Raw genomic sequence first — 21,853 nt, 5'->3', positions numbered from 1 at the left:
TTGAAGCCTGTTTAGCTTAATAGTACTGTGACATCACTTTTCTAACTAGGTAAAAGATGGTACAGCCAGCCAGCTTTGTTTTCAAATAACATCCCTGTTTCATCACCACATAATGGATTAGGTATTGCCCATGACCTTAAATAACTCATTTTGTAAGGAAGGCAGTGTGTGTGTATCCCAGGGCAACAAGGCGATGTGATTGCAAATAGGGAGGAAACCCTCCACACCCCCAGGAGTCAGAAGAGCACTCGGGAGGGGGGGATGCTGACGTGAGAGCAGGAATTTAGGGAATCTGTTGCCTCCTGTCATTGAGTCAAGGTTGGAGAAGGATGTGAAGGGGTGAAATCTAGACTGTAGCTAAATCACGTGGTCTGTAACATGCTTCCGCCCTCTTTCGATGGTTATAGTCTATTCTCCACGAGTGTCAATAAGTGATAAGGGCAATAACCAAGGAGGATGGTGACAGAGACAAAGCATTTCATTAGATTCTAAAAGATGGCCGATAAATTTGTTAGCTTTCACAATGAATTCATCCCTAGGTGTGATCCATTATCAAGTGTTCAAACAGTTCTAACTAGTCTCCTGCTAAAGATTTAATACTTTTATATGCACCAATTCTGTTATTCCCTGGCCCAGTTTAACACTTAATATGGCATAAAAGTAACAATTTCTTGATTATTAGAATTCTGTTTGCTGCCAACTCACAAATACACTTTATTTATTTCAAAGCCATTATCAAATAAATACTTCATAATAACAAACCAACTTTTAATAGCCTTCTTATAAAATGTTAGCCACAAGTTTATTAGGTAATTTCAGTTCAAAATAGTAAAAGAAAAAACAAACTTAGATACTGTTCTTTACTCTAAATCAAAGAACTCTTCAAGGAGAGCTCACACCATATAACTGTAACAGTTTAGTGGTTCTTTCCCTCAAACAGGCATTGCACCTGCGAAAACAATGATGGGCTTTTGAGCCACAAAAATGTCCCAGCAGGCCGAGCTCAGCAAGCAAACTTTCGACACTGCCCAACAGCAGGGCTGACCCGCACTTTATGTTTTTGTCTAGGGACATATATTTAGAAAGCTATGTGTGAGACACTTTGATATGTATCAGCTTCCAAAAAAAAAAAAAACCATCCCAAGGGAAGCAGTTGTGGAAAGAACACACATGGGTGACATCCAGTGGTATCAATAGTCACAATCCCACAATGAAATACTCACTCAAAAGCCTTTCATTTCCTTGTATATTAAGGACATGGTGTCATTGTCAGTAATAATACCACTGCTCATTCATAGCCACAGTTATTTTGTTGTATGTGATTCTAGAACTATCTACAGTTCCGTGTTTGTCTCATAATTACATACGTAAATACCAGGGAAGTGATACAAATGTTTAGATCTGGATTCCATGTGGAAATCTCAATAACTTGTGAGGAAACTCAAACTGTCCTCTTATTACAAGTTGGGTTAGCTTGGAACACCTAGCTTAACCATATCCTCGGAGGTATCCTACCAGACTAATTACCAAAAGTAAGTCATCCCGAGGGTAGAGGTCACATACCACATACAAGAAGGAGGAAACTAAAACCAAAGCTAAGTTCCCTGTGAGTTGTGCTTTGGTCTGCAGATTCAAGCATCTGTGTCGTTGAACATCATTTCATTTTTGAATTATTTCAGTGAGGAGCCTTTCAGTTTTAAGGAAGACAGACGAATAACTGAGCACGCTGGTGCATACCTGCAATGCAGAGAAGCCAGGTCAGGAATTTGAGGTTGACAGGCTACCCGAGGATTTCCCAAAGAAACAGAGACTTGTCTCCTCCTCAGACAGGGCTTTCGCGATTAGGTTACATTATCCGCATGCTTTTTCACTGTTACACGAGCTAGAAATGGGCTCACATCTTGTCTAGTGCCGGAGCCACCCTAGCACAGCTGTGTTTTCTCTGTCTACCATTTATACATTTGCTCTCACCCTTTGCTCAGCATTTGACTTGTGTTTAGTTTTTAAGATGCCACGTAAGGAGATATGTATTTCTAGTCTGGGTCCTATAGGTCCCGTGTCCAAAGCAAGTGATGTCTTCAATAATAGGGATTTATCTTTAATTTCTGGGATAGGGTAACCAAAGAACAATGGCAACATCCTTGTCTGGGGAGCAGCCACCCCAAAGGGGTTGTGTTGGGGGTTTTGTCACATCATCTGGGGCACTTGAAGGGAACACTGTCAGCTCAGATAGGAAAGTTTTTCATTTAAACCAACTGTGTCTATGCATACACAGACTTGTGTAAATTATGTTCAGTTCTAGGTAGATAAATAATTATGATTCCCGGTGACTTTTTCATAGCGTCTTTACTGCTATTTTACCCTCTTCCATCTTCTATTTACCTCCCTCCCCTGATAATCAAAGCCCTCCCCCACCCCCCCACCATAACAGGCATACCCCTGTATTCCCATGTTACTGCTCCCCAGCCCTATAGCGGCCCCTTTTGACTGTTCTGACTTCTGAAGTTGCTCCGGGGATGTGTTCACATGTGAAGATTTGCAGCTAGGAATCTCAGATGGAAGGGAACAGTGCTTTTCTCTCTGGGTCTGAGTTACCTCACTAAGTGTGAGCCTTTCTGTTTATAAGCATTTATCCTTCTTTGTCTTAGTTAGGGTTACTACTGCTGTGAGGAAGCACCATGGCCAAGGCAACTTACTAAGAACAGTCATTCAGTTAGGGGGTTTGTCTATAAAGTCAGAGGTGGTCCATGAGCATCGTGGCGGCAGACAGCTGGGAGCAGTACTTGAGAGCTCACGTCTGTTTTGCAAGTTGCAGGCAGAGATAGTGAGGCTGGGCCCGGCGTGGCCTTCGGAAAGACCCACCCCAGTGTCTCGCTTTCCTCACAAGGCTACGCTTATCCCAGGAATGCCACACCTCCTACTCCTTTCCAAACTGTTGCGTGAGCTGCAGACCAAGGATGCAGACACATGAGCCTATGGGGGCCTTTCTCATTCAAGGCACTCCTGCGAAGTTTATGATCTCAGTGTTCCTTACAGCTGCATCATACTGCATGGCGTCCATGTTCCACATTTTCACCACCCATTGGTCAGCTGAAAGATTTTCAGGTCACCCCTATTCCTTGGCCATTGTGAACAGAGAGAAGCAATGAATAGGATTGAGTCCTTTGGGCATAAGCCGAAGACTGGTGTGGCTGGGCCATGCAGGAGATGTATCTTTTAGCTTTTTGAGGATTCTCCACACTGGTATCCAGGGTGACTGAGGCAGTCTGCAGTCCCACCAACAGTGAGTGGATGAGGGTTCCCCTTTCCCAACATCTGTTGCCTATCGTTTTATTGATCTGTTCTGACTGGGGTAAGATGAAATCTCAAAGTTGTTTTGATCTGAAAGCTTCCTCTCCGAGGACTGGCTTTCACAGGACCAGACGGTGATATGCAAGCTTCCAAGGGAGGCACGCAACCAGCTATGCCGTCTACAAAGCACAGGGCGGCGTGTATGGCCCGAGAGAGACCCAAGAGGACAATAGTGCATGCATTTTAAAATTTGTTATAAATTTCCAAGCTGACTTTTGAACCTTGGCATCCACACATTCTTAGCAACAGCCAGTATCTCTGTGTATTGCCATCTGAGGCCTCTCTCCGTCCCCAGAAGGTTTTATATTTAGTGCATTTATCAAATGTTACGGGTTGAATACAAAATGCTTTCCCCGTGTCCACGTATGGCAGCTTGGTTGATGGGCACTGTTGGAGAAATAACTGGACACTGAGGGCTCCGTCTTAATCTTGATGGATTTATAATATGATGGATTTATTGGCTGAATGGCAAATGTGGAGCCCGGGTGCAGGAGATGGGTCCACTGGTGTGGTCTGTCCCTGGTCCCTTCCTGTGTTTCTTCTCTCTACTTCGGCCATATGAGTGAATGGACCCTGCCTCAAGCTTCTATGACAGCCTGCCTCCCCATAGGTTCAGAATGAACAAACCAAGGGTTATGGACTAAAAGTATGAACCAGACCAAAGCCATTCTCTTTTTAAGCTGTTAATGCCTGAGAGTTTGTCACAGTGGTTAACGGGTCTAAGTAAGGGGGCTGGAGAGATGACTTGATGGGTAAAAGCATGCCCTCCTCTTGCAGAGGACCCGAGTTTGGACCTCAGCAACTCATAGACCCCCATCATCCCAGATCCAGGACAATCTGGCACCTCTGGCCTCAGCCGACTCATGAACACACACATAAGTACCAAAAGAGGAAGAAAATGTCTAACACACTAACCTTTTCCCCTATCTGTCTAACGTCTGCCTCACTGTGCTCTGGGTCAGGTTGAAAACACACATGAATATCGAAGTACTTCTGCTCCAAGGTCTATTTCCAAGAGAAACTACTGGAATTAGATAGGAGTTTATTAGGAACACTTAGTTCAAAAGAGTAAAATGAAGATAAGAATGTTTGTGTACGTTTGTAAGTCATATCTTCCTTGACAGCAGTGCACTGGGAAGAACTTGCATATCTATGAAGAAAGGAACAGATTTTTCAAACATTGTGAAATCAGATAGCAGTAAAAATTAACTAATTAATGACCTGCAGCATCAACTCTTTCCTGGGTTGTTAGTCTCAAGGTCAGCCCAGTAGATGTGGCCCTTGGTAGCTTCTACAATTACACATGCCCATTTATTTAGACCCTCCCCCCTCTCCTCCTTTCTGTGTGTATGTGTGTTACTTTATTTTTGTATGTGTATGTACATGTTATGCATATATAAATGTATAGGCCTTTCCTCCCTCTACATTCTCTTTCCATTAGTTCTTTGTTTTTTTTTTTTTTTTTTTTTTTTTTTTTTTTTTTTTTGTTTTGTTTTTTTTTTTTTTTTCTTTTCTAGAAAACCCTGACTAATAGGTAAGTTGCCCTTAAGGAAGCTGTTTCCTCCCACTCGATTTCATTGAGTGTGCCCCAGGCACAGTCCCCCCCCCCCCCTTGTCTTCATTTCTGGGCAGAATGCACCAGTAAAGACACTTCCTAGGCCCATGCTCATTTAATTTGCATTACAACCTTTGGGTTTTCCGGTGTTGTACGGGTTGTTTCTTTCTTCCCAGCAGCTACAAGGGATGGCCTGTTCTCTTTAGAATGAGAGATGATGCCATTCACTGCTTATTGTTAACCTGTTCCTTTCATGTAGGGAGAGCACAACAAATTGTGTTTGGGATCAGAAACACGTTTTTAAAGGCTCACAGAATCATGAAATCCAAATCCAATCTGACGCCAGCTAGGGACACTTGAATAACTAATCAGTTTGAATAGAGCCACTCAAAATGGGCTCTGTCTTAGGGTTACTGTTGCTGCGATGAGACAGCATGATCAGAAAGCAAGCTGGAGAGGACGGGGTTTATGTGGCTCACACTTCCACATCACTGTCCATCACTGAAGGAAGTCAGGATGGGAGCTGATGCAGAGGCCACTAAGGGTGCCGTTTATTGGCTTCTTCCTAAAGGCTTGCTCAGCCTGCTGTTTTGTATAGTGCCCAGGGATGGCACCACCCACAAAGGGAGGTGCCCTCCCCTAACAATCACTAATTAAGAAAATGCTCTATAGGCTTGCCTATAGCCCGATCTTATGGAGGCATTTACTCAAGTGAGTCCCCCTCTCAGATGACTCTAGCTGTGTCAAGTTGACATAAAACCAGCCAGTTCTAGGCAATTTTCCTAGACTTCTAGCACACGTGACTTTCAAGTGGTTTTCAGTTTGAAAGCATAGCTGAGAATCATAGTAAATTAAGAAAACTACTAATTATTATTTTTTTTTCCTTTGGTTTTCCAAGACAGGGTTTCTCTGTGGTTTTGGAGCCTGTCCTGGAACTAGATTTGTAGACTAGACTGACCTCAAACTCACAGAGACACGCCTGCCTCTGCCTCCTGAGTGCTGGGATTAAAGGCGTGCATCACCAACGCCCGGCTTGTTATTAATTTATATCAATGTGATCATTCACACTTAAAACTTTTCACATTCAGTGAGATGGCTGTGTGCTCATGTGTGTGCATGCCTGTATGAGTGTGTCGAGGACAGAGGTCGATGGTGTCTCCCTCTTCAGTGTGGAGACAGGCTGTCCCTCACTAGACCTGAAACTGACTGACTGGGCTTAACTGACAGTAGGGAGCCCCAGGGAGCGTGTTTATCTGTGCATGCATCTCAGTGTTGGGATCACACAAGCAGGCCCCATTCCCATCCCTCCTCCTGCATGTACTTGTATGCTAGATCTGAGCTCGGGTTCTCCTGCTTGCTGGTGAGCACTCACCAGAGGGGTCATCTTCCCTCCACCCCACCCCCACCCCCCATTCCCGTCAGGGTCCCTATCCTGTAAGGATGGAAAATAGGAATGATTCCAGCCAATAAAATGAATGTGAAAATAGCCAGTGGGACTTCTGAACAGTTCACCGCTCTGGCAGGTGACCAGAGTTTGTTTCCCTGCACTTACAGTAGCTGGCTCATAATCACCTGTAACCCTGAACTTTAGAGTATCCGACACCATCTTCTGTCCTCTGGGCACCCGCATCCGAAGATAGTTTCCTTTAACGAATGCATATTAGTGGCGTGTCGGTTTCATTACTTTAGTCCACCCCCCCCCAGACCTGCTCTGGGAATAAATGCCTGTTGGCAGGTGGAGTGGAAGCCACTGTAGCCCATGGTGTGGCTCGGCTGGTGGTAGCACCATGCTAAGTGACAGATGTGCTTGCCAGTGATTTCCTTGCAGCAACATCTCTATTACAGTAACTATCACTTATTGTGTGACCTGCTACCTTATAAGTAGTCCCACTAATCTCGAAAGGCAAAGGCTGTCACTCTTAGCAGATATGAAAGCTCCCAGAGCATGTCACAGACACGCCTCCTGCTCCACCCAGGTGTTCACCATGGAGATAAGACGAGAAACTGGCTCAGTGAACTTGATCCCCAATGCTGTAGGAGCCACTCATGGTTTATCCATATTCTGCAGCTGGCCACTCAGTCGAAGTGTCTGATGCTAGAGGAGGTACCTGTCACAGAGTAGATCATGTGCAGACTCATCTGGAGATGTAAGTCAGACACAGTTTCACCCACAGAACCAGGAGTGTGGCTCTGTCAGTCAGGTTCCTTGGCTCCTTGGCATCTGGAACTGTGACTCCCTCCTGACTTTTCCCATCTGCCATAGCTGTGCTTTTAATAGTGAAGTAGGAAATACATCAAGTACTTGGGAAAACCTCAGTAACCTCTAGAACTTTGATTTTTCTATGCATGCATGTGCATGCTTGTGGGGTGGGGGGTGCACATGTGTGTAGAGGGCAAAGGTATAAAGTGTCATCCATGTTTTTGTTTGCTTATTTCTTTGAGAGAGAAACCCCTCCCCAATGGTCTGGGACTCAGAAGGGGAGGCCAATTGGTAAACCCCAGAGAGTCCTGGGGATTATCGCCATGCCCAGACTTGTTTAAATGGGCCATGGGGCTCAAACACAGGTCTCCTGCATGTATGGCAGGCACTGTACCCTGTGAGCTCTCTTTGATGCCAATAATGTCTCATGTTTGTGTAAGACTCTGCAGTGAATTTCCATAAATCAATGGGCATACAAAAATTAATGTGATATTTAACATGAGAAAGGTCTTGGGGCCAGGCGGTGATGGCTCACACCTTTAGTACCAACACTCAGGGGTCAGAGACAGGTGAATCTCTGTGAATTTGAGGCCAGCCTGGTCTACAGAGCAAGTTCCAAGACAGGCTCCAAAGCTATAGAGAAACCAAAAAGAAAAAAATAAAAAGGTCTTGATGTTGATGGCACATACCTGCAATCCTAGCACTTGGGATGCAGAGGCAGGAGGATTGCTGCCAGTTTTAGGTCACCCTGGTCTATATAAGAAGTTCCAGGACAAGTAGAACTATGTAGTGAGATCCTGTCACAAAAAGATTCAGCAATGAAAGGGTGTGGGTTAGAAGCATAGATCCCTTTTTGAGTAGTCAAAATGCTTGAATGACTTCAAGTTAACCAATTTTGTTGGAAGTGGCTTTCTCTAACAACCAACAAAAGTAACACAATATCACAGTTAAAGGTTAGGGTGCCAGAAGTGGATGTAGACCAGGTGTCACATGGTCCAGCCCTCCACAAGAGACCTTGGCAAGATGTCCAGGCCTGTCTTCATGTTTCTATACTTCCACACAGTGACTCTGTAGGAAGTGTTAGGCTGGTAAGCATGGCCAAGCCCCACTCTGGTGCTCGGTCACCTGCTCTGATAGGGATATATGGCAAGAATAGTGTCACAGACACACGGCACACAAATGTTGTACCTGGTGTCACAGCCCATGATCACAGCACTATGGCTTAGTCACCTCTAGTGACCAGAGTCCGTGCTTCACAAAGCGGACACAGCTCCCACTGCAGTATTTAAGACTAGGCATGCACGCGCATGAGCTAGAGAACTGGTTCTCAACCCTTTGGGGTAGCATACCAGATATTCACATTATGATTCATAACAATAGCAAAATTACAGTTAAGAAGTAGCAACAGAGTAATTTTATGGTTGAGGGGTCACTGCAACCTGAGGAAGTGTATTAAAGGGTCACACAGCACTAGGGAGGTTGAGAACCACTGAACTCAGGGCCTGGGACTTAAGATAATTAAAATGATTCACCTGAGACAATCCTAAAGGAAAGACAGGATTTAAGCTCAGGCTGTTCGCTTTAAAGAACTGAACAGTTATCCAATCAGCAGTCCAGTCTCAGAGAGCGAGTTTACAGGGTCTCCATACTATAGTACCGTCCCCTGGTGATAAGAGAACACAAGAAATTTCGGATGCTTATCACAACTTTCCGGTATTACAGAGGAATCCAGAGCCCAACCCCTGTAGGGAGAGAGGCCAGGTGTAGGTTTGCGGGCCTCATCATGAGATCCCCTCCCCCGACCTCAGCCATCTTCAGAAGTTCTCAGCTGATGCCAGTGGTGAGGTGGGTCATGTCCTTGACTGGCTATGGAGGAGTAGGGAGTTAATGCCTCTATTTAGAACACATGAAACAGCCAATGGGAACAAATGGATACTATTTACACTCCAGGAGAATGACATAGTGTCCACCGAGAAGAGCCGGTCTGGCTTTTCTGAACCAAGTAGAAGCAAGAGGGAAGCCATTCTGTTGCCGAGCTTGTAAGTCAGCCCAACAGCTAAACAGTTAACATAGTGTCTCAAAGAGACTTTGTAGCCTTGCAAGAAGTGATATGTTATCTAAATAGATTCTGGGACGGTCCAACAAGGGAAGAGGAAACAATGTCACGTATGCCACTCCATCTCTGCCCCACATGCCCCATATCCACCTCTGAATATATATATTCAGGACAGGGAAGGTCTTTAAATAGTTTCTGTGCAGATAGTACCATGGCCATCCAGCATTGTCTATACATATATTCTTCTGCTTATAATTCTGGCTTTTTTTAAAACCAGTTTTTAGTTTTTAGGTCAGTTTTGAATTGGCAGAAAAGGTGGGTGAGAATTATAGCCGCTAACCAAATTTTCCCATATTAATTTAAGACATGCTATTTGTGGCAGAAGATAATGTAACCCACAAAGTGTGTGGATATTGCCGTATTAATAAAAAAAAAAAGCACAAAAATACAGCATTTATTCTTTCAGAGATATCAAACTTCCATCAAGATTTTGCATTTTAGTACATTTTTATGAGTAATAACTGTTTACACATAACAAGCCAAGAGAAACACATTTTTCAAAAAAAAATCAAAAAGAAGATATACTTTAAATTGTTTCTTTTAAATTCTGTTTTCCCAAACATTTGGTCTATTTCATTTAATTGCCAGTGTTTTCAAATTTTGAAAACTGGTTGGGAAGACATTTCCACCCTTAGTTGATAGGAAATGGTATGATGGAGCATAAGAACTGATTTTTTTTTTTTTTTTTTTTTTTTTTAGTGATGGGCAATTAGGTTTCTTACAACATAATTTATTTTTATTTTTATCATAAATAGTTCAGGATGTACACTAAATAATGAAAAGCTTTTTAAAAGAAAAAAATATGAAAACCTGGACCATTCCTTATAAAACACACAAAAGGGTTCCAGAACCGTCTTATAGTATACCCAGGGTAGCTAGACAGGGACTCAGAACACACACGTTCAACCCAATGTCTGCTTTGGCGAGTGCATCTTTTGACTGACGTGTGTTCAGGATGTCTGTGCACCTATCATCCTCTGAGGGGAGGGTCTTCTTGCAGCCAAGAAGCATCTTATTATGTCTGTATTGCTCGGCTCTGGATAAACCCCATAGATGTGGACGGACACAGCTTACACTCCCCCACGAAACACAAGCAGAAACATTGATAAAGACCGTGGCTGACATTATCACGTAAAAGTGCTCTGGAAGCGTCTGAAATAGTGCTTGAGGTGTCTTGACTTTATGTAAGAGGGAGGTGCTTATGAACTAGACCCCATAGAAGTAAATGGATTATACGCATGGAAGCAGTGGGTAGGTAGTTCAGTTTCTCTTAGCCTTTCTAACTAGCAACCTAGAGGCAAAAGTTCATCCTCACAGAGCTGTGAGGATAGATTGAGATCAGATAGTGATGTAGGCCGAATAATGGCTCCCAAAGATCTTCACATTCCTGGCAACCACAAGTACACTTGTGACAAGAGCGAGCTGAAGTTGCTAGGTAGCTGACTCTGAGATGAGGCTGTCCTAGGTGATGGGGTGGACCCCAGGGAGCCACATGCAACTTTAAATGGGAAGGAGGAGACAGGAAAGCCAAATTACAGTGTTACAATGTGAGTGGTAGGGTCTGAGAATCCAGGAATAATCCACTACAAAAAGGCTGGGTTTGAGCAAGCCAAAAAATTTAGAAAAACTGATATAAAAGAGATGGTAAGGGTTCAGGCTCCAGGCTGCATCCCTGAGGCAGGGGAGCAACCGATTTTAAAGGGGAAAAACCACGGAGACAGCTCCCGAGTCTCATCCAATCATAATGTAACATGGGGAGAAGTGGCTGGGAACTTTCCACAGTGACATACTTCCAACCTATCAGCGAGTTCTGCCTACAGCTTGATGGTTCAGACCGGCTCTGGGCCAATCAGAAGGGATGGAACAGTTTTCTTTTTGTTTGTGATTTACACCTGTGTGAGGAGTTTGGGGGCTGCAGCCTAGCCTCAGGAAATTGTGGGTAGCCACTCAGGGCAGAATGGCAGACTGGGACAAAATGGAGTTCTACTGTTAACTAGGATCTAACATGAGAAAGACTGCACCAGCCGTTGCCAGCTTTAAGGATGGAAGAACACAAATACAGAATAGGATGGACGCAAGAGGCTGGGAAAAGGAAAAGATTTGCTGCTAGAACTTTCCAGAAGGAATAGAACCTTCCCAACACCTGGGTTTGAGCCTAGGGAAAACCATTTCCAACTCTGCCCGCTTAAGATACTAAAGTCATGATCAAGACTAAGGGTTGCTCTAACCTGTGCAGCAGCCAATGGGAAGCACATGCTTGCATTAGTTCCTAAGCCTGTAGCGCCCCTGAGACCAGGGATGTAGCTTTGAAAGTGGAGGAGACGATGAGACAGGCTGTGGAACATGATAAAAACATGGAATGATGCCAATCAAATGCCAGTAGAAACGTACAAGTTAACTACTCCGATGAGGACTCAGAAATAAAATAGCCCGGGGAGGACCCTAAACCACCCCAGAGAATCTTAACTGTCCCCTACAGCTGCTAACGAAGGATGGGGCATAGAGGATTGTGTCCAGAGAGGGCTCAGCTGGAAACAAACGTGAGGAGAGGGCTCCCTGTTTGCTCTCGGCAGAAAATTAACCTGAATTGTGCCTTGGTGGGCGTAAATGAAATGGAAAGAAAACCCAAACTCAGATATTTTGCTGCACCACTTTGAGGTGTTGATGGCACAGCCTGTTGCTACAGGTAGCAAAATGTGAACACCTGATTATTGCTTATAATGGGTAGAAGGACCCGAAGGAGAAGCAGTTCTGAGGAAACGGATACCAACAACTAGTGAGCTGGGGAGGTCTTAGCCTGTCCATACCACAAATGATGCTAAAAATAGAAGACTCACCCTTTCAGAAAAGGATTCTCTCCGAAGAAGCCAAAGTTGTGCCAGGACCACCTCCTGCCAATGTTTTCAAAAGGTCAGAATGTCTGAAAATTAGATTAGATTGATAATTCATGAGGAAACCCAGAAGCTAAAAATTGGGGAAGGCTGATTCAGGGAGGCTGTGGAGGGAGCAGCCATTTGGCTGACAGACTGGCGTCCCTGAGGCATACCTGGTTCTGGAGATGTTGTAGAATGTTCCTTTACACTGTGTGGAGATGTGTCACTGTGATTGGTTTAATGAAAAGAAAGCTGAAGTCCCCGGCCAGCCAGAGAGGAAGCAGGACAGGGTACAGAGTTAAAGGTGACTGAGCATATTGTTTAGTTTTGTTACATTAGGGTTAAAACCTTATTTAGACAATAAGGTGGAAATGTTGTGGAATGACCTTTTTGTATACTGTGAAGATGTGTCACTCTTAGTTTAATAAAAGGCTGAACCGGCAGCAGCAGGCAAGATTTCTAGGCAGAAAGGATACTGGGAAGAAGAAGGCAGAGACAGGAGACTCATGGCAAGCAGAGTGGGCACTGTGGAGATGAGGTAATACAGCCATGCAGTAGAAAGTAAATTAATAGAAATGGGTAAAGTTATAAAAGCTGATTAGAAACAAGCCTAAGCTATTGGCTGAGCTTTCATAATCAGTAATAAGTCTCCCTGGCATAATTGGGGAGCTAACTGTCTTGACAAAACACACTGATTACATGGAAAAGTGTTTTGTTGTTGTTGTTGTTGTTGTTGTTGTTTGTTTTTGTTTTTTGGAAGGGATGGAGCATGTAAAATGAAAAGTTGTTGGTCCTCTACCATCCTATAATCAAACCGTTCAGCTGCAAAGTGATCAGCTGCCTCCCAAGGCAAGGGAAGGGTGACTCTTAAGATGGCGCCCGTGGTCCGGGGTGGAGAGTCTTGGGTCAGAGTCATGTGTTCTTCAGGAATTTCAAGCCAAGTGGAGTTTGCCTGGCTTTCAAAGTGCTGGGGACTGGTTGGTACCTTTTGTCCTCAATTACACAGCCTAATGGACCTGAGCCTATCATGACAGTCTAATAATGTGTCTCACCTCCCTGTCTTACGGCGGTTGTGTGTTGCTCTTTTGACAGTTACACACACGCGCACACACACACACACACAGCACATTGTGGTTCTTTCACCCTCTCACTCTCTCACGTCCCTTCTACCCCCCTCCGCCCCTCCCCTGCCCCTTGCTCACATCCACACCTCCTTTGTTGATGTTGTGACTGAGTTTAACCAGGGATGCCTTTTTAGTCCTTGGACTTGCTGCATTCCCACGGAGCAAGTTGAGCTTGTGAGTGAGTACACAGCTGATGACAGAGTCTGCCCCTCCCCATATCCATCAGTTCCTCATAGGTCCAAGAAGAATGGGCAGGACCACGTGGACCTGTGCCCAAGCTCCATCCTCTCAAAGTTTTGTCCAGGCGCTCCCTGCTCTGGAAGTAGAGGCTGTGTATTTCTGAGTGGCTGAGTGCCACCTGCTCGCCTTTGTGCTTCACAGGGTTGTAAGCCTTTGTTTACGTGCAGTCACTTCTCACAAGTCCCAACAACATCTTCTATTGCCACAACATAAAGCTGAAAACCACAGTCATATTCTTCACAGCTGACGCATTTATCGATCACAAGGCTAATCCCAAGCTATTGTCTGGTGGAGGTCTGCGAGTTGGACCCGACCAAAACGAATTTAGAAGTTCATGGGAAAGTACCCTTTCTCACTGTTTGCTCAGGTATGCTTTGATACGGTCCAGCGCTCTCCCATGAACTGAGGCCTGCTTTGTTCCGGATCTGCAGTGCTCATAGTCTGATAGACTAAGCCCCCCAAACAAAAGTAAAGAGGCAAAGCATGCTCAGACAAAGGGCTGGAGATAACAGCGCGCCAAGGACAAATTCCAGTGGGAACATCTGGGGCACTAGTACGCCAGGGAAAAGCTGGTACTTATTTTTTATCTAATCAAAAAAATAAGTCTTTAGAAATTTACATCATGTCTACTCTCTCTCTCTCTCTCTCTCTCTCTCTCTCTCTCTCTCTCTCTCTCTTATTTAGAGAAGGATAAAGTAAAATTGAGGACACATGAGGCAGGCAGGATGCAGCTTTAGTCACCAGTGGAGATTATGGATGTGTACAAAGCATCCTTCAGGGTGGAGGATTCTAGGAACGAGCACAGTCCAGGAGGACCCTGAACTCCCAATTAATTATTTAGAAAATGCTTCTCTTGCTGCTAAGTAAGCACATAATGTTCTCTGGCACAGGAATTAGCTTTGAGTTCTCAGCCCTGAAGCCATGGGGTCATGCAGAGCTGAGGTGTGGGGTTCTCACAGCAAAATGAAGACAGTCCTAAGGGAGATGCCCCAGCTCAGCAGCCTGACCCCGCTCTCCGGATCTCAGCCCCAGGAACTGGAGTATGGGTGGGTCTTCAGGGTTGACGGGGAAAGGGATGATTAAAAAGAATCGATTAGCAACCTGTGGTTGGAGGGAAAATGGAAACTGTAGAAACGGCACGGTGGCTGAAATTTCTCTCCCTCTTGGGGGGGGGGGAAGGATGGGGGGAAGGATTGCCATCAGGAAGAACAGGAACCAGGCTGGGTTTGGGAGATTGGGAGATGCTTGTACTGAAAGAGGACAGGGATACAATGGGAACCTACGGGAGGTGATGATAGATGGAGGGTAGCTGAGCTTGCTGGCTCCGGACACAGCCGTGCGGCATTCTCACACGATGGAGCAAGTGCTCACCATGAACCCCGAAGCTCCGAGTTCAAGTTCTGCATCTAAAATGATCCCCCTGCTGCCAACCACAGGTTAGTTACCCAATCCCAAGGGTTTCTTCTTATCTTCCTGCTGATAGAAGCTTTGCACTCTCCAGTAACCTCATCAAGAATTTATTCCTCAGCTGAAGAGATGACTCAGTGGGGTTAAGATGACAGGCTGCTCTCGTAGAGACTCCAGGTTTGACTCCCAGCATCCACAAGGCAGCTTACAACCTTCTATAAATCCAGTTCCAGGAAACCTAGGCTCTCATTAGATCTCTGTGGGTACCAGATGTGCAGGTGGCCAAATGTCTATGCATATAAAATAAATACATTAAAAATGATTTATACAGATAGTCACTTACCTCTCACAATAAACCTGGCTTCAAAGATGTTTACTTGGATTCAAGTCACACTAATATATCATTTATTCCCCTGGCTTCATAGTAAACCCTTTTTCCATCCCTTCCAATTTAGCTTTCCTGAAATATTTTTTTTCCACTGAGTGCTTACTTGTTAATATTAGGCCTGTCTCTCCCTCAACAATGTGAATTCCCCAAATGAGAAGCTTTTGACATTTATATGTAGCATACCCACATCACATGTAAGAAGGACATACTTCTTTCTTACTCAGTGAAAACCTGTTTCCAGAATTTAATATCCATATATCTAAGTTCAGCAAATATACAACACATATTTTAAAGGATGTATACAAAGTTACATGAAGAAATAGGTGTGTCTATGTGTGATGAATAGTGCTGAGTTCTTTTTTCTCATAAAGAGTTTAACAAAGGAATTGGCAGTATAAACATGGCCCCATCATAACTACAGGAATGTTATCCTTTATCAATGAACCAGGCAGAGTTTTCTTGCTATTTTCCTTTGTAAGTCCACGGAGGCTTGACATTTGGAAGCTTGTTTTTTTTTTTTTTTTTTTTAAGGCCTATTGTTCAGGCTAAGTCCCTGGCCATCCAGCAGCTATTTCCTGTGTCTTTTCCCCCAAGATAATCTCTGCATCACCCTTAACAAAGTCAGCAAGTCACTATGAACCCTGAGCTATTTCCACAACACTCTCATTTGAATCTCTTGCTACCTTTGAAAATGAGTATCCAGCCCTCAGATGACATCACATGGTCATTTATTAAAGCTCACACCTGAGAAACACAGAGTCAAGTTGCAGATTTTTTTAATTAGATTTTTTTTTTCAAAAACACTCATAATGATTTACATATATTTATGATTCAGAGTGGGACTGCACTGGTCACTGAAGCCAGTGGACAGAAAGGTCTTTGTCAAGCAAGCCAGGGCACAAGGGGCGAGGGAATACGGAACAAGGAATAGCAACCAGCCCTTGGATCTGTACTTCAGAGCAGTGGTTCTCAGCTTGTAGGTCATGGCCCATCTATGGAAGAATGACCATTTCACGGGGTCACATAGCAGATATCCTGCATCTCAGATACCTACAATACAATCATTACAGTTCATAACAGTAGAAAAATTACAGTTACAAAGTAGCAACAAAAATAATTTTATGGTTGGGGGGAGAAGGAGGATAGCGCAACATGGGGACCGGTTGAAGCATTAGCAAGGTTGAGAACCACTGCTTCAGAATATGGTATCGGCCATTTTTAAACCTTCTGTGCCGAGTAGCTTTAGGTGGAGTGAAAGTGACCTTGTTTCCTGTTATTATGATGTAATTCGTGTGGAGTAGGACCCACGTTGCCAGCTAAGCAAGCGTTCATGATAAGAGGCATGGAGGCCCACTTCTCAGTGTTTTATCCAGATGCACCCATTTCTGCATCCATTGTAATAAAATGTTCATCTTACTGGTGCACAGACTGTTGGGAGGAAGAATGATAGGTATATCTTTTAAAATATGGTTGATTTCCCATGATCATACCTAACCAAGAGAGCTGTCAACTTCCTTGTCCACTGGAGCGGTACTGGGTTGTCAATCTTATCATGACTACATTTTATTTTTAAAATTTCTTAAATGATTCAGAGTGTGTGTGTGTGTGTGTGTGTGTGTGTGTGTGTGTGTGTGTGTCCTATGAGATAAAAGAATCCACAAAGGCACAGCACCAGGGGAGCAATCGGTAGTTGTGGGACATCCTACACCTGTAAAAAAAAATTCTGTTGTAGTATGGAATGCCCATGTACCTATGACGTTTCTTATGCTTATCTGACTTTATGGTGTGAAAGGAACATGTAGTCAGTAGAAACCATGTTTTTCTGAATTGTGATTATTTCCCTCTGCAGCAAAATGCAGTCCAATATTCTCTCTTTTCTAGGCAGTGGCAGCCACAGGATCATGAAGGTGAACAGCCAACTCTCCAGTGCCCTGTGTTGCTAAGTTAGGGCATTCAGCGGGTTCATTCTATTAGATGTGCTTTTGTCTTCAGATATTCCCAGTGTAGGGTAGATTTATTGCCATGTAACCACATCATAAATAGAGATGACATCTATGTGTCATAACCCTTTTTACCTACTTTACTTGGAGATGGAAGACATTTTAAAGCTACCTGAACATAATGATTATGGCATAATTCAAAACTCAGCTTCTTTGTTTGGTCAAAGAAAGATCTGAAATCTATTTTTAGAGTTTAGCTTCAAACAAGCTGGGTAGCAGGAAATCTTTGAAGCAACAGCGATTACCAAGGCTGTCAGAGAAAGACTCACTGAAAGAAATGCTAGTTAAATGCTGGGCTTCCCTGGGAATCCCATGCTTGTGTTTAGTACATAAAGAATGTTTGCTATTCCTTAAGACAGTGAAGACAGTTTCTATTGACCACTCCCCTCCCTGGCTGACTTTTAGCCTGACATCACCCCTTGTGCCTCGTTTGCCTGTTGAGGGTCTTTGCACCCAAGGGTTGGTCTGTAATGTGATGGTAACAGATGGTGGTAGACTCTCTGATTGGGTCTTGGTGGGAGATTTCCAGGCCACTGGGAGCATAACTGCAAAGGGGATTGTGGGATGCCAGCTTGCCTCTCTCACTCTGAGTCTCAGCTGATGAGGTCAGTGGGTTACTTATCACACACTCTCAGCATGACATGCCATTTTCCTTAGAAGCCCAAAGAAACAGATCTTGGACTAAAACTTTTAGACCTGTGAGTGGAGAATCGCTGTTTTCTTTTTATAAGCTAACTGCCCTAAGTATTTCATCATACCAGTGGAAAATTGAATGATAACCCTTCCTTGTCATATTTTCTTTCTTTTCTCCCCCTCTGGGCATTTTATAGAAAACTTGTTTACTACATTGATCAGTGTTACATCTCAGTCAGTCTCACATAGTGAAGCTTTCCAGGGGTAGCCCTTGTAATTGCTAGCCTGGTCATCAACTTTATTAGATTATGAAATTCCCAGGCTGCTGCTGAAGCTCCTCTTGTATATGTTTGTAAGGCATCTCCAGAGATGATTAGATCAAGAAGGTTCTGAATGAGAGTAATCCCTTGATAGATTCGTGATACAGCCACACCATTGGGAGGCGGTAGAAGGTAGAATGTGGGGATTCTTGGAGAAGTAGGTCACTAGGGGTACATCCTTAAAGTCTGCATCTCATCCTTGGCTTTTCCTGTTCTCTCTCTCTCTCTCTCTCTCTCTCTCTCTCTCTCTCTGTCTGTCTCTCTCTCTCTCTCTCTCTCTCTCTCTCTCTCTGCCTTCCGCCTTTGAGAAGTCAAGAACAACCTCTACCCCCTGTCCCTGCTCCCACAGTTTTTTGTCTTAGGTCTGGGGGGAACAAGTGACCAGAGACTGACTCCTCTACAATAATGAGCAAAACAAGCCTTTCCTCTCCTCTATCAAACTGTGCCGTGCCAGAAACGCAACTGTTGCATCCCTCAAAGACAGACCTCAGCAATTAGCATGACGTCAATAACCTCAGACAACGTGAGCGGAAGACTCATTATGAAAGGAATTCAAACCAATAATGCCATGCTCTGGATTGAATTCAAGAATCAGTCTCCATGCAAAGCAAATCAGTTGACTTTCAGAAGTTGCCCCCCGCCCCAGCTTAAGTTAAAGATAGCAGTAAGCATCTACTGAAGGCCCTGGCCCCTGGGATGTCATTCACAAGCCTTCCAGAGCTTTGACACTTTCTTCCTGGGCATCAGTTGGGGTCTGGGAGGCTCTGCATCAATGTGTCACTCTGCAAACTTGCTGTAAGCAACGAACATCTTTCCTGGGGAGGGCATTTTCCTTGAGTCATCATTGTGACTTCCTGAGTGAATAGCTTTGGTTATTGACAGGCTTCCCCACATGACGCATTGAGGGAAAGTCAATCTGATGACACCACAGAGATGTTGGTACCAGGGAGAAAATGGAGACTTAGTAATGTGAGCTGGCGACACACCTTCACTTGCTCCTCCGCTAGTCCCTGTAACTGAGATGGTATCTCTTCTGTGACAGCCAGATTCGTAGAGAGCTGACCTGAACGCATCTGTCCTTCTCTACCTCGGGAACATTTATGTATTTATGTCTTTGAGGTTTCACTTCCCACACAGTAGGTCTGTACACAGTAGGGGTTTAATGAATGTTTTTATCCACTCGGTGTTTTGGTCAATTCACTATCTTTCCAGAAGCCACCTAAGACTTCTCAGCCAGCACATTTTTGTTTGCTGATTTTCTGAGAGATGCTACCTGCTCACCTCACTTTCTGAAAACCCTCTCAGCCTCCCTGGGATATGGGGTCAAATGAACAAAACAGTTTGAAGACAAATGCTATTAGAAATATTTGACCCAGTACCATACTCTGTGTGTGACTTTAGTGAGATGACTAAAAACATTCCAGATGCTATTTCATGATAAATCTTCCACCTTATAAAATGGGATGAGGATCAAACAGATTCATCTTAAACCACTTTGTAAAGGGTGGACTAGAGAGATGGCCCTGTGGTTAAGAGCACTGGCTGCTCTGCTAGAGGACCCAGGTTCAATTCCTAGCACCCACGTAATAGCTCACAATGTCTGTAATTCCAGTTCCAAGGGATCCACATCCTTACACAGACACACACATGCAAAACACCAACACACATAAAATAAAAATAAAATAGAGAGGTATCCAGGAAGACACTCAACATCATCCTCTGACCTACACATACACACACACACATACACATACACGTGAACACACATGCATACTCTCTCTCTCTCTCTCACACACACACACACAGAGAGAGAGAGGCACATCTCTACATGTATTTTATACTTCATTGACACTTTCTCACTAAACCAACCTTGTTGTGCTGTGGGGAGAATAACAGAAATGCTGCATTTATATGAGCAAAGCACGTGCATCTGAGGCCTGGATGACAAGGTTGACATGCATGGAAGGAAAGATGCTTCAAGTAGACGGCACAGCCAGTGCAATGTAAGGGGAAAATGTGTCTACACGTAAGCAAGATACAACAAAGTGTTTTAAGTGCAGGGAGCCAGGCCAGATTGAGACACCGAGACACTATAAGGACAAGCAGGGATCAGACGAGAGAAACCTGGAGGTGTTTAGTTTTATTCTAAGTGTAATTGACTGATGTCTTATTATTTGTTAGCTGGAGAAGGCATCCAATAAGTTTTGAGAATTTCTGCTAGTCATATACATCACAGTTCATTCATTAACTCAGCAAGAATTATTCAGGGTCTAATGTTGACCAAGAGTTCAAGAAGCAGAGGACCCAGAAGTGGCAGGATCAGCAAAGGTCATTTTTTATAGAGCTGGCCTTCAAGAGAGGGGTTGGTAGAAAACAAATAAATGATGGATCAAAATAACTTGAGGTGATGAGTAATAAGTCTATGGTGACAGTAGAGGTGTAGACTGGGCAGATACAAGGCATGGGTACCATTAGGGTAGGGAAATAATGCTCTCTCCCAGTGAGACAGAAGACCCAAAATGTTTAAGCTCATCGGTGATCCTTCCCTTTCTAGGTACTACTCATTTATCATCCTACATTTAAGAAGTCTGTCCTTAGTACCATGATTATTTAAAACTATTTATTCATAGTGCCCATTACTCATTTTGAAAGGCTAGCCAAGAACGTGCAAGGCAGTGTAACATCAGGCTAATGCTCACTGACAAAACCAACTGATAGCTAAAACTCATGGACTTGACATATTATAAATGTATTTCTAGTATACATAACTCAGTACAAGTGTTCGCTGTCAGCACATGATTGTGTGTGTTGTATGTATGTCCATGTCGGTGTGTGCTGTATGTGTATACATGTCCATGTGTGCAGTGTATATGTGTACATATCTCTGTGTGTGCTGCATGTGTGTATTGTGTGCCCATGTCTTTGCGTGTGTTGTATGTGTGTATGTATCTGTGTGTGTTTTGTGTGCATGCAGGTAAAGGCCAAAAGTCAAAATTAGGTGTTTCCTCCAACCCTTTTCTGAGCCCAGAGCTCACAGATTCTGTTCCACTGGCTGGTTAGCAAGGTCCAAGTATCTGCAGCACTGGGATTCCAGACGCCTGGCTTCTTAAAGTATGAATACGAGAATCCAAACCCAGATCCTCATGCTCATCTCCACCCTGGCAGGTGACGTTTGAGGCACAGAACCTTTCTATCTTCTGGCTTCATTCTCTGGACCTCAGAATTCTGTACAGTGAGCGAGAGGCTATGGGAAGAAAGGGAAAGAGGCCATAGAGGCAGATTTATGGGCTTAAAATGAACGAGGTGGTGTGAATACAGCAGAGCCAAGAGGCTGTATCTCATTGCCAAGGTGGCTGGGAAACGTCGTCTCACTATGGTCCTGGAGCATGATGAGAAGCTCTCTTGAAAACCTGGCCAATTCTGCATCTGAAAAACGCGTGTGTGATAAAACGCACCCTTGAGCGAATTCCTCTACAGTGCTCATATCTTCCCACTTGATTTCACCTCCCTACACTTAATTTCACACATTCTTCTTGCCCCCACAAACTGGCCCATTTTCACAACTGTAAAGAATAGATCAAGGTTCTGTGCTGAATTACAAATGTAATACTTCAGCGCGAAGGCTCTGCTACGAGTAGAGATTCGC

The sequence above is a fragment of the Phodopus roborovskii genome, unplaced genomic scaffold (genome assembly GCF_943737965.1).
Source record: "Phodopus roborovskii unplaced genomic scaffold, PHOROB, whole genome shotgun sequence".
Classification (NCBI taxonomy): domain Eukaryota; kingdom Metazoa; phylum Chordata; class Mammalia; order Rodentia; family Cricetidae; genus Phodopus; species Phodopus roborovskii.
This window is presented reverse-complemented; position numbering follows the sequence as displayed.